This window comes from Miscanthus floridulus, chromosome 9, assembly GCF_019320115.1.
Source record: "Miscanthus floridulus cultivar M001 chromosome 9, ASM1932011v1, whole genome shotgun sequence".
Taxonomy (NCBI): Eukaryota; Viridiplantae; Streptophyta; class Magnoliopsida; order Poales; family Poaceae; genus Miscanthus; species Miscanthus floridulus.
Window position 1 is genome coordinate 67,572,264 of NC_089588.1, and position 12,683 is coordinate 67,584,946.

Below are 12,683 nucleotides of genomic sequence, written 5' to 3' on the forward strand. Positions count from 1 at the left end.
CTTGGCCATAATGCTTTTAGACAGGTTCTTGAATTGCTAAAAATGCTTCTTTTTGCAAATGAGTCAGCTACCCCACTATAAAGCCCTTCATAATCCTTGGTGTCATTAATTTCGGTTATGTCGGGTAAGTCTGGCTGAGTACATTCTCGTACTCAGGGTTTTATTCCCACTTGTTGCAGATGGGCAGATGTACTATGGCTACTGTATCAACTGCCTGTATCCTGCGATGGGTGATGCTTAGGACCATGGGCATGGTCATTCCTTACGTCTCATCTGATGCTTTTGTTGGAGATGATCATTAGCTGGCACTATATTTGAACTCCGTGTGAGTGTGTGTGGTTTTAAGCAAATGACTTCCGCTACTTTTTATTCGAACTTGTTTTGTAATAACTATGTTTAAACTCTGATGTATCTGTTATGCAAACTTTTATGTAATATGTGATTGGTGACCGCTAAACTTAGTACGATCAGGGCTGGGACATGAGTTGGTTTGAAATCCTTCGTGATTTCACGGACTACCGGGTTATACGGGCTTAAGTTTGCTAAAGCGTCTGCGCTGGCGGATGATTTTTTTACTTAATTTCGTATAATTGGTCGGTTCTGTCACAGGGTCCACATGTAAGCAAAGTGTATTGTCCGAGTCCAAGTTGGGGCTCATTTTCATAGGTTTGACCTCAATACCTTCATCATTACTTCTAGATTATGAACTAGAGATCATAAGCATTGTTTGACATAGTTTACTTAAGTCCAAATCCACTGCTTAACTTGTGACTAACACCTAGGGTGTTACAGTTCCCAAGGCTACTTTTTGAGCATGATCGCGAATGAAGAACCTAGCTCTAGTGCCAACGATCCTTAGGACGCCATCATGCCCACGTCCACTTGTTGAGAAAGTAGGTGTTGATGGTCACTAAACACCTAATTTGGCCATCAACATTCCACCCAAATCAAGGTAAAACAACATTGCATGTGCTATATTATGTTTATAATTCACCTAGTTCCACTTGTACTTGGAAAAATTATTTGTATGCACGAAAAATCACAAAAATGGAAAAATATGAAGCAGAGGAGGCAATGGGACATGGTAGAAGGGGCATGGGCCCATAGGCCACATCAGCCGATGCCATGCGGCATCACCTGATGCCCCACCTGGCCTACCACATCACTAATCTACGTGATTGCTAAGGTGTCCTCTCTAGGAAGCCACTCCATGCTTGATCCTACGTCGATTTGATCCGAAGGTGGACGTTGAGCTCCCATGGATTGCCGGGTCCACTGTCATTGACTCAAGAGGCCCAAACTGACCTCCAAACTGCCTCACTAGCTGGGAAACCAACATACCTGCCATGCCACCACCATCAAGAGGCCATCCATCGCCGTTGGATGGTGAAGCGGTGTAATGAATGGTTGGCCAACCATGGCCAACATCGGCTGATGCCCCACCGCCTCACGCAAACACTCTATGCTATAGTTCAACTCTAGTCAAAGTAGTATCATGAAAAATGAAGTTTTGATTAAACCATGACTTAGAAGCAAATTTGGCCCATGTCATGAATACAAACATTGTTCCATTTTCCATCCTAGATGTGTCTATGGTGTTTTTGTGACCCCACAACCATCTCTTGCATTGGTCACACATGATCACAAGCATATATATGTGTATAATCAACATCACATGTTATAATATGTAAGAATAAGATGAAATTTCATATGCTCATGCTCATGAATGCTTGGATGATGCTTGTGCTCATGAAATGCAAGTGCCAAATGCAATGCTTAACACTAGGGTGTTACAAAAGGTTAAGATCTTTTGGCCTTGGGGAGGATTTAAACACCATTGAAAGATTAGGTGTACCATTTGAGGAACTAAGCAAGTTTTTCTTTCAAAAATCATGAAAACCTCCAGGAAGTCTTAGCTAAACCAAAGTAGGGAAGAAAGTTTCTATCTATGCTATGCTAATCTTCAACTGTCTATGTCAAGGTGAAAGCTATAAGCCCCATATGGCTAAGTCTAACGGTGAATTTCTAACACTAACATGCTCAACTCAAGAGAGAGTATTGGTTTGTATATGAGTTTTTGTAGGGCGTTACATTTAAGCAATTCTAGATCCAACATGCTAAACCCGCATCTTTTCTCAGGATGAGCAAACAGGTAGCTTGGGGGAGCTTGTTGATGGTCACTAAACACCTAATTTGACCATCAACATTCCACCCAAATCAAGGTAAAACAACATTACATGTGCTATATTATGTTTATAATTCATCTAGTTCAACTTGTACTTGGAAAAATTATTTGTATGCAGGAAAAATCACAAAAATGCACAAATATGAAGCATTGGAGGCAATGGGACATTGTAGGGGCCATGGGCCCACTAGCCACGTCGGCCAATGCCATGTGACATCACCCGACGCCCCACCTAGCCTGCCACATCTCTAATGCACGTGATTGCCAAGGTGTCATCTCTAGGAAGCCTCTCCACGCTTGATCCTATGTCGGTTTGATCCAAAGGTGGACGTTGAGCTCCCACGGATCGTCAGGTCCACTATCATTAACTTGAAAGGCCCAAACTGATCTCCAAACCACCTCACCAGCTGGGAAACCAACTTACCTACCATGCAACCATCATCTAGAGGCCATCCATTGCCATTGGATGGTGAGGCGGTGTAATGGACAGTCGGCCGAATGTGGCCAACGTCGGCCGATGCCCCACCGCCTCATCTTTGCCTACAAGTACCCCCATGCCCTCTACACACTATAAAAGGGGTTTGTGGTGCTCGGTGGAGGTTATCACTCAGCAGTTCTCAAGCATTCTAAGTGTTCCAAGCTCTCAGAAGCTTCTCAAGAGTAGTATCTTAGAAGTAGTAGCTAGCTAGTAGTGATAAGAGTAGAGCGGAGCTTGCCTCGGAATCCAGAAGAATCTTCTGGTCTGTTATAGCTCCTCTTGTAATCTTTCTATTAGCATTTACTTTATTTAGTACTTTACTTTGTTAAGTACTTTATTCATTAATATGACTTTGTTTAGTTCAAGTCCTGTCTTGCTCTTGTATATCATTAGTGAGCCTAGGTGCTTGTCCTTTGGCATCTGCATCATTATTATCTTAGTGTTTAGTTCATTCATCGTTAGTACTTGTTCTACCATGTGGTTAGGGTGTTTCAATCTCATTTCACTAGAGCTCAGATCGAAACAACGAATTATAGATTAAGCGTGGTGCTTAGGCTATATCTTGCTTGTAGGTATGGCTAGATCCTCGGATAGATTGTGGTAGTGGTAGGTGGTGACAGCCCTATCATTACTCCGTATTCCACCATGTTGGGTCTAGTTATTAAAACATAGGGCTCATTGTGCTTTGTGTTCGGTTAAATCCAACACAAGTACACCCCTAATACAAAGGACGTTCTCATAATTATTAAGTTACTTTTGTTGCTTTAAGATTACATACTCTACTTACACTCAGCTACACTACACTTCTAGTTACCTCTGTCTATGTGATCAACCCTTTTTATCTTCTTTTGTCCATCATCCATATTACCCTCATCACCCTCGTGTTGCTAGACATGCCTACTTAGTCTACCTAACCACAGTGCCCAAACACGTCCTCCCGCCTTTCTTTGGGAAAATATAAATTTGACACTTGGTACTCACCAAGCGAAGTGCTATATGATAGTTCTATGTGCTTGCAGAATCCCCCTTCCTATATACACACATACGAACCATCACCAAACATTTCTGGCATCATTGCTAGGGACATAAATCTAGTAGCAACATTAAGAAGTGTCAACAGTAGGCAATTTCCAAATACTAGTTAAATTAAGCAGCATGAACACAAATACTAGTGTGAGCCTTGCTTGCATACTCTAGTTAATTTAATAAAGAGAAAGAACATGAACAATGGTACATGAAAAAATCACCTCATAAGGAGGAATTGGTGGGTGTGAGACTACGCCGATGAGAGGTCCATCTATTAGTGGAGGATGGCCGACGTTGAAGACTCTGCCATGATCCAATGTGTACACTCCCATAATGTCCATCACTAGTTGGTCTAGGTCATCCTCATGGATGATGACCCTCAGCTCCATTGTAGCGTCCTTTGGGCCCCAGAACTCCCACTAGGGGTGGTGCCTCATCTTTAATGGGAGGATCCAACAGCCGATGAAGGTACGGATCACCCTCGTCCCCATTAGGGCCCGGTCCTTCAGGTCCTTGATCGCATCCAACAAGTAGTGCACCTCTTGCGTGTCCTCCGTGGGCGGTAGTTCCACCCACAACTCTAGGAGGTCACCACGCAACGGAATCCTCTTTCCTATATACACACATACGAACCATCATCAAACATTTCTAGCACCGTTGCTAGGGAGATAAATCTAGTAGCGATGTTAAGAAGTGTCAACAAGTATTTCTGGTGCCGTTGCTGAGGAAGGCAACTGGTGCTTCTTACTAATATGTCATTAGGTTCACCTAGCTAGTTCTCCATCTTAGCAACCATCTTTTCCTTTTTCATTTTCTTTTTAGTTACCTTCTTTTCTTCCTTGCATGGTCATGGCCAATAGGACCATCTGTGAGTTTTCTACCCCTTTGGCTGCTAATGTAGCCATTAGCCCTGACGTCATCAATGCGGACACTCATTTTGAGCTTAAACCTACATTGATCATGATGGTGCAAGCTAGCCCTTTCTGTGGTGAAGCCCACGAAGATGCTAATGCGCATCTCCAACATTTCTTGGAGATCTGTAGTACTTTTACCATTAAGATAGTGACCCAAGAGGCCATACGTCTTCGTCTTTTCCCCTTCTCTTTGTTGGAAAAAGCAAAACAATGGTTCTACTTGAACCGCAATGTTGTAGATACCTGGGACAAGTGTTCCAATGCTTTCCTAGTTATGTTCTTCCCGATGGGTAAGACCAGTGCTCTTCACAACAAAATCTCTAACTTTCAACAGCAAGCTGATGAGTCAATTCCCGAAGCCTAGGAATGAATGCAAGAGTATGTCGCTGCATGCCCACACCATGGTATGGAAGACTGGCTTTTGATCCAGAACATCTACCGTGGCTTAGTTCCATTGGATAGGAGCCATTTAGATGCTGCCGCATGAGGAGCATTCTTTTCGCTTAATGTCATAGATGCCAAGGCATTGATCGAGAAGATGGTTTCCAACCAAGGATGGAGTGATGAATGACTATAGCCCCACAAACAAGGTATACATTCTCTTAAAGAAGCTGACATGCATGCAACCAAGGTAGATCTTCTCGCAAAGAGATTACAAAATTGTGAGAAAATGAGTGCCCAAGAAACTACACAAGCCATGGACACCCACATGACGTGAAGTTTGTGGAGAGACCGGACATTCAGGCAATTTCTACCCTGAGACCCATGAAGACCTCAACTTTGCTAATAATGACAATGGTTTTTGTCCTAAAAATCAAGGATGGAATCAGTGCTCCAACAACCAAGGAGGTAATAATTACAATAATTATTTGCAATGTCTGAGTAATCAAGGTAATAGTTATCTTTTTCTCAAAGATCTTATCTATAGTCAAGGTAGAATGACTGATAGTATAAATAAGAAACTCCATGCTAATGACAAGATGTTGGAAAACATAAATGCTAAATTGGATGATTTTTCTTCTTCTATAAAGAATCAACTTAGCTTCAATAAGATGCTAGAAACCCAATTAGCACAATTAGCAATTGCTATCCCATCTTTTGAGAAAGGAAGAATTCTTGGCAAGCCTAAAGAATTCATGGAGACCGCCAACCTCGTCACATCAAGGTATGATTTTGGTTTAGATGGTTGGGGTATTCCTATTAAGAAAGGTAATCCTAGAAGTCCTATTATTACTTGCTCTATTGGTCCTCATACTTTTGAAAATGCAATTTGTGATCTTGGATCTAGTGTAAACGTAATGTCTAAGGAAACTTATGAAAACGTGTTCTACACTGAATTAGCTCCAACTTTGGTCTATTTGCAACTAGCTGATCAGTTAGTATGCCGTGTGGAAAGAATAGCCACCGACCTTCTGGTCAGAATTAGAGGAGCTTATGCCCCAGCTGATTTTGTGATATTAGACATGCTAAATGATAGGGATGCACCTCTCATCCTTGGCCGTCCATTCCTCAATACCGCTAATGCTTGTATATATGTGGCATCTGGATGAATTCAATTCCACTTAGATGAAAGGAAAGAAACATTTGCTTTTGCCTCTAGAAAACCTGTCTTTTATGAGAAACAGGAAAGAAAGAAGCAACCCAAGAAGGGAAGAACCAGAAAGCCAAAGCCAATTGAGGAGAAGGAAGAGCCTAGCAAGAATAAGCCAAAGCCAAGAGGGACATGGCGCAAGAAGAAGGAAGCATCATCTACATCATCGTCGCCTGATCCTATGAACATCTCTAAAGAAAACAAGGAGGAAGAATTCCCATACAAGGAAGAAGAACCCCCGCACAAGGAAGAACAGTTGTGAGCCGGTACTAGAATGCATGGTTTTATTGCATTGCATTTAGCATAGGTTGCATTTGCATATTTCCCTTTTCAACTTTGCAATACAAGTTAGGTTATTAGTTGCATTGCATGTTTACATTTTCAATAAAGGTACTTATGACGTACTAGCATTCATAATGATATAAAAAAATATTTCCATAAAATAAATCTCATAATAAATAGGCTTAGTGTCGGGTACCATAAAAAGGGGTCCCCTAAGCAAGAACCGAAAAAATCGCTTAGACCTTGTAAATATCGAAGCCAAGAGACAACCACCGGCAAACCCCACCTTATCCGAGGCCCAGCTGGACCACCCGGCCCACCTCGAACAATATCCGGGCTCACCCGAAGCGGGCTTGGCCTAGAACAAAACCACAAGGCCTTGGATGAGGTACTAGTTTTCCAACACGCCCGAGGCCCCGCACCATAAGGCCTCAGACGAGGTACTGATTCTTTGACTTGCTCGAGGCCCTGCGCCACGAGGCCTCGGACGAGCACCCAGTTACCGACTCGCTCGAGGCTAGCTCGGCATCAACCCCGTCACCTCTGCCTTGACTGACTTCTTTGACGGGACATCACGTCCAACTAACATGTCCAACCACTCCCACGATGTCAGCCGAACGACGGCACGATACAGCGGAGTGGCCGATGAGACGGGAGTCACATCGACGCCATGCCGTCTGGGATAGGACGGGGCAGGGGTAATAGGCCGCTGTGCTCGGCACTATGCCCACGGCTGACACACGTGCTGCCTAACCCCTGCTCCAAGGATAGCGCGACGTGGAAAGTCAAGTCCGGGTCCCTGTAGCCTCAAAATCGACGTACAAGACCAACTGCACCCTCCGAGCCTCGGCTATCTGCTTCTGGGCTCCTATAGCCTCGGGACTCGCACCCATCGAGCCCCCCACAATAGTTTAGCCTCTGCACCGACTAGGCCTCGGCTCTCTATGTTGTTAGCACTATGGGACCGACACGTCATCCATAGTATGCGCCATGCCCTGTGTCAAGCTGTAGGAGCTCCCACGTCATGCATAGGGCCAAGCTCCTGTAGCCTCGGAATCAGTGCACCTGCACCATCGCATCTACCCAGCCTCGGCTCCCCGCACATGGTCAAACATACAGTGACCAGCACGCCTCCAACAGAAGAAGGCGCGCATGCCACCATAGGAGCTCCCACGTCGCATAGGATCAGGCATGACCGGCGCGTCGCTCTAGTGCACCGAGGACAAGACCGCTCCCCCGACCATGTTGCCACAGTGACGAGCTGCAAGGCTCAGACATACCACCTTTGCTCACAAAACGCCACGTAGCAAATACATGTACCACCCCTGTGCCTCCCTTCGACTATAAAAGGGAGTGACCAGGGCCCCTTCTAAGGAGGGATCAGACTCACACATGCAAGCAACGCACAATGCTCTGTAACACACACGCTCCCTCATTACAAGAGATCAATCTCAAGCAACCCACGCCACTCTACGCAAAGACCTAGGACTAGCTCCCTCTCTCGCTTAGCTTGTAAGCCCCTACTACAAGCACCTCGGTGCAAGGAATACAAGATCACTCTCTCAGACTGGACGTAGGGCACCTATTTCCTGAACCAGTATAAACCTTGTGTCTTTTTGCATCACCATCCAGGATTAGGGGCATGTAGTACACTTTCATTAGTTAGTTGAGGACCCATCGGACCAAAACACCGATAGTTGGCGCGCCAGGTAGGGGCCATACTATGTGTTAGCTTAGTCATCCCAACAAGTTCTAGATGGCAGACCCCATGCGACCACTACATCTCGGCATGGTGATCTGGTTCGAGAGCCTAGAGTTCATGTCTCTAGGATATGAGTATGATATGGTACTCCTCCCACCTAGAGCCCCATCGACCGATGATGACATCATGCACTAGCAGCCTAGGCGCAGGCGGCGCCCGGGATGCTGCTCTTGTCACGCTGGCCAGGCATGACACAGGTGGGACCACCCTGACACTGCACGAGCTCTGGGCGACACACCGCGCTCCGCCAGTATCCCATACCCAGCTGTTGGTATAGAGTTCTTGGCTAGGGACCTGTCTATGTTAAGCCTGGGCAAAGGAAAGACGCCGGTGGCGCGTAGCAATGCCCCATCATCAAGCTCTGCCCCACCACCTCCTGAGCAGTCGACTCCAGCGGAGTGGAGCCTAGCGACGACACCATCCCCGTACCCCGTCGGGTTGGGCAATGCCGCCGTTGCCTACGCTTTCGCTCACATAGAGCCCCCAGGACGCCACCAATGTTTTGCCCTCGACCTCATTGCCACAACCCCGACCCACACCCACGCTAACTCCTCAGAGGAGGACAAGGCGTGGGCCAAAGCAGACTTCTCTAGGCTTCGTGACCCTAAAGCCATGCGTCGCTTCATGGCCACGAGCGACTACTGCTTTGGCTACTCCGACTCTAATGACGAAGACACTTATGAACCCACTTGTGAGTGCTTCAACGTCAAGCTTGGGGTGCCAAGCGCAAGCGATGAGGACAAAGGGGTAGGCAATCGCTCCCCGCCCCATGAGGGGGCAGGCGATGCCACACCTCCACATGTTGAGCCCCCGGCAGCACAGAACGAGAACCCCGCCCCCGAGGAACTTCGATGCCTAGACCTGGAGCAACTCTGTGAGCTTCAGGCCAAGGTTAAACAAGACTGACTCCTTCTGCAGTAGCTCCGAGACACTCTCAAGCAAGAGCAGCGGGGTCACGGTGACGGTGGAGCAGCCCAACGGAGGGCTCATGATGTCAACCACCGCATCAACAACAACGAAGGGGGCGAGCAACGCCCTATCTTCAATCACGCTAGCTAGAACATCATGGTAGCAGCGATGCTACTCTGGACAATGCCTGAGCCCTCTACCTCAGAGGGGCGACTGGTCCACGGCAAGCTCCGAGACCTCCTCGAGATGGCCGTGGTACAGCAGGCCAAAAGTTCTGCCTCTCAACAGCGTGGGGGCACCTCGGAACTACCCACGGCACCGCCTCGGCAGGATAGAGAGGCCTCAGTTCATCCTGAGCCTGCTCGGGCACTGAAAGCCAACAAGGCCCCCTCGGTGCACGACCGCCTCAGTGACCGACACGAGGTGCAAGGTGACCATGATGTGGTCAGCAGGCGACGGCGCAACAACAATGATGGGCCCACCCAAGGCTACCACCTATGCCAAGGCAGTCGCTACGATAGTGGGGAGGACCGCAGTCCTTCTCTTGGGCCACCTAGCCCTTGAGTCTTCAGCAAGGTCATCCATGGCTCCCACTTCCCAGCCCAGTTTCAGCAACCGGCCAACCTCTCAAAGTATAGCAGCGAGACCAACCCTGAGCTATGGCTGGCCGATTACCGCCTAGCTTGTCAGCTAGGTGGCGCGGACAATGACCTACTCATCATCCGCAACCTCCCCTTGTTCTTGTCAGACTCGGTGCGAGCCTAGCTCAAACACCTCCCTCCCTTGCAGATCAACAACTAGTGTGACTTGGTAAAGGTCTTCGTCGGGAATTTCCAGGGCACATACGTGCGCCCCAGGAACTCCTGGGACCTCAAGAGTTGTCGCTAGAGGCCGGACAAGTCACTCCAAGACTTCATCTGACGCTTCTCTAAGCAATGCACTAAGTTGCCCAACGACATGATCCTACAGGGTCTCAAGCTAAGAATATACAACCAGTTGAAGAAATTTGGCAAGAAATGGCTTGCCAAACTCCCATCGGTCATCTGGAGCCTGAGGAACACTCCGAGCCGAGCCACGGGGTTCACACCGTTCTTCTTAGTCTATGGAGCCGAGGCCATCCTCCCCACTGACTTGGAGTATGGTTCCCCGAGGCTATAGGCCTACAACAAGCAAAGCAACCGCGCTGCCCGCGAGGACGCCCTCGACCAACTAGAGGAAGCCTGAGATGTTGCGCTGCTACACTCGGCCAAGTACCAGCAAGCCCTATGATGCTATCAAGCCCGATGCTTTCAAAGCCGAGACCTGAAAGTGGGCGACCTAGTGCTGAGACTAAGGCAGAGCAATAAGGGCCACCACAAGCTAACCTCGCCATGGGAAGGGCTGTACATCATCGCCCAAGTGCTAAAGCCTGGGACCTACAAGCTAGCCAATGAGAAGGGCAAAATCCTCACCAATGCTTGGAACATAGAATAGCTACGTCACTTCTACCCTTAAATTCCCAAGCATTGTATACATTGTTTCTCGAAATACAATAAAGAAGCGTTCTTTAGTTGTTCTAATTTTTCGAGAAACCCCCCGAGCCCATCGATGGGGGATCGGCGTTATGATAACACTATAAGGGAGACTCAGCTCTACCTCTATAGAGGTGCCCACCATGGGGCTCGAACAAGACTCGGCTCTGCCTCTGTAGAACCAAGCCTCCCTCGGGGGCTAGAAGGGGGGACCCCGCCTAATTCCCAGACATCATTTTTTAGTCGTTTTTCAAAAAAATTTCTATGCCAAACTCTCTCGCGTACTCTGACAAATCGATTGTAAAAAACCTAAGGACCGAAAGTCTATCTTAGGGCCAAAAGGCCGGCCGAGCCGTGAGACGGCCTATGCCTCTAGGCTATGGCAACTCCCTCACCACCTTTTGCCCAAAGGGCAGCTGAGGCTCCAAGGAAGTTTTTTGCAAGAGATATTTTCAAAGACGAGACAGAGGGCAGAGGCTCAGAAATATAATAAAAACGATTAAAAAGCATATACACACAAGTACTTTAAAAGGCCTCGACGGCCACAAGCATCATGGTACAATAATGTAAGTCCTAATCTATTTACATGGCCCCTTTGGCCCAGGTCAAAACTCAGGGTCGCTAGCATCGGCGGACGGCGTAGGAGGAATCACCTCCTCTTCGAACAACCTGGCTAGTGCCATGCCAGGGGCCTCAGCCACCTCCACCAGCTTGACTACAGCGTCGCCACGGACATGTCGGACGGACCCCAAGGATCCGCCTAGAGGACAACAGCGCCGCCGGTCACGGGTGTGGTGGAGAATGTGGCCACGGTGGTAAGGCGTGCTCTCGCTATCTCTCTCTCCTTTCCTCCCCCTTCTCCCTTCTTCTCCCCGATGCTCTCTTCCTCTATTCTTAGCAACCGCTCGAGGGCATAAAGGGCGAACATAGGTGGAAAAGGTAAGGAGGGGCGGGGCATAGATCATCACGTATTTATGAGGAGGAAAGAGGGCAAAACTGGCGGGTGACAAAACCGGGAAAGTTTCCCTTAGATCTAGCACAGTTAATCCAGATCCGACCAAACCGCCCATGCGTCCACCTTTTTCTTATTAACCACGCACACACAGTAATGTCCCATCCACAGACATTGCGTTGCATCCGACCACAGAGACGGCAGGCGCTATTTTGTCTCCCCGAGGAACCGCATCAAAAGGCGCCCCCGCCGTCGTCAGCCGATGGGAAGGGAATATCACCCACCCGATTCCTTTCAGACTAAGGAACTGGGCACCGAGCCCGTTACGGCCCATGGGTTCGAAGGCTGGGCCCCCAAGGGTCTCGACAGCCACCCCAGGACAAACAGAGTTAGGGATGACTATGGGCGAGCCCATACATGGCCGAGGCCCAAGCAAGCAATTGCTTGGGATGCCCTAAGTTGTGTCCGAGACTGGTAGGGAGGTCTCTAAATGGGATCCCACCATAGGGAGGCACCGAGCCCCCGGGGCCAATCGAACGGCCCTAGGATCCACTAGAGAAGCCCTCTGGTACTTTTGGAGTGCGTCTCTGGACCGCTAGCCAACCCCTATTGAATGGGGCATGGGCCTCCACTCAGACTTACCCGGTAATAGCTCACCGGAGGTGTCACTGCTCGCCCACCGTGGGTAGCCTGGCATACTCCACCCCTCCTTCTGAACGAAAAGGATGCACGAGGGCCGCACAAAAAAGATAGGGAAACTCCTGATTGCCCTCTTGCTCCGAGCAGAGGCTCAGGGGCTCTTCCTGCAACCAAGCTGAGGCCCAGCGACCCGAACTCGCACTCGGGGGCTCGGCAAATGCGATAAAACCCCTCACTCAACATGAAAAAAGCCCCTAGAGGAATAAATCTACTCCTCCAGGGCCTTGGGAGCTACACCCGGTGGGTGCGCTCGCACGCACCCACCGAAGCCTCGAGTATGAAACACCATCCCGCCAGGAGCTGCCATGAGCCAAGTCTCATCAAAACCTCAGGGAGAGCGCTCACACTCTCCCCGAGGCTCGGGGGCTACTGTC

The 12,683-nt window shown here is 48.5% G+C and overlaps 1 non-coding gene across 1 annotated transcript; it reads right to left on the bottom strand.

Annotated features, from left to right (window-relative positions):
* Positions 1-4,904: 4,904 nt before the first annotated feature.
* LOC136484508 (small nucleolar RNA R71) lies at positions 4,905-5,011 on the bottom strand. Its single transcript, XR_010766031.1, has one exon. It is a non-coding gene; the product is annotated as a small nucleolar RNA R71 (small nucleolar RNA).
* Positions 5,012-12,683: the final 7,672 nt, after the last annotated feature.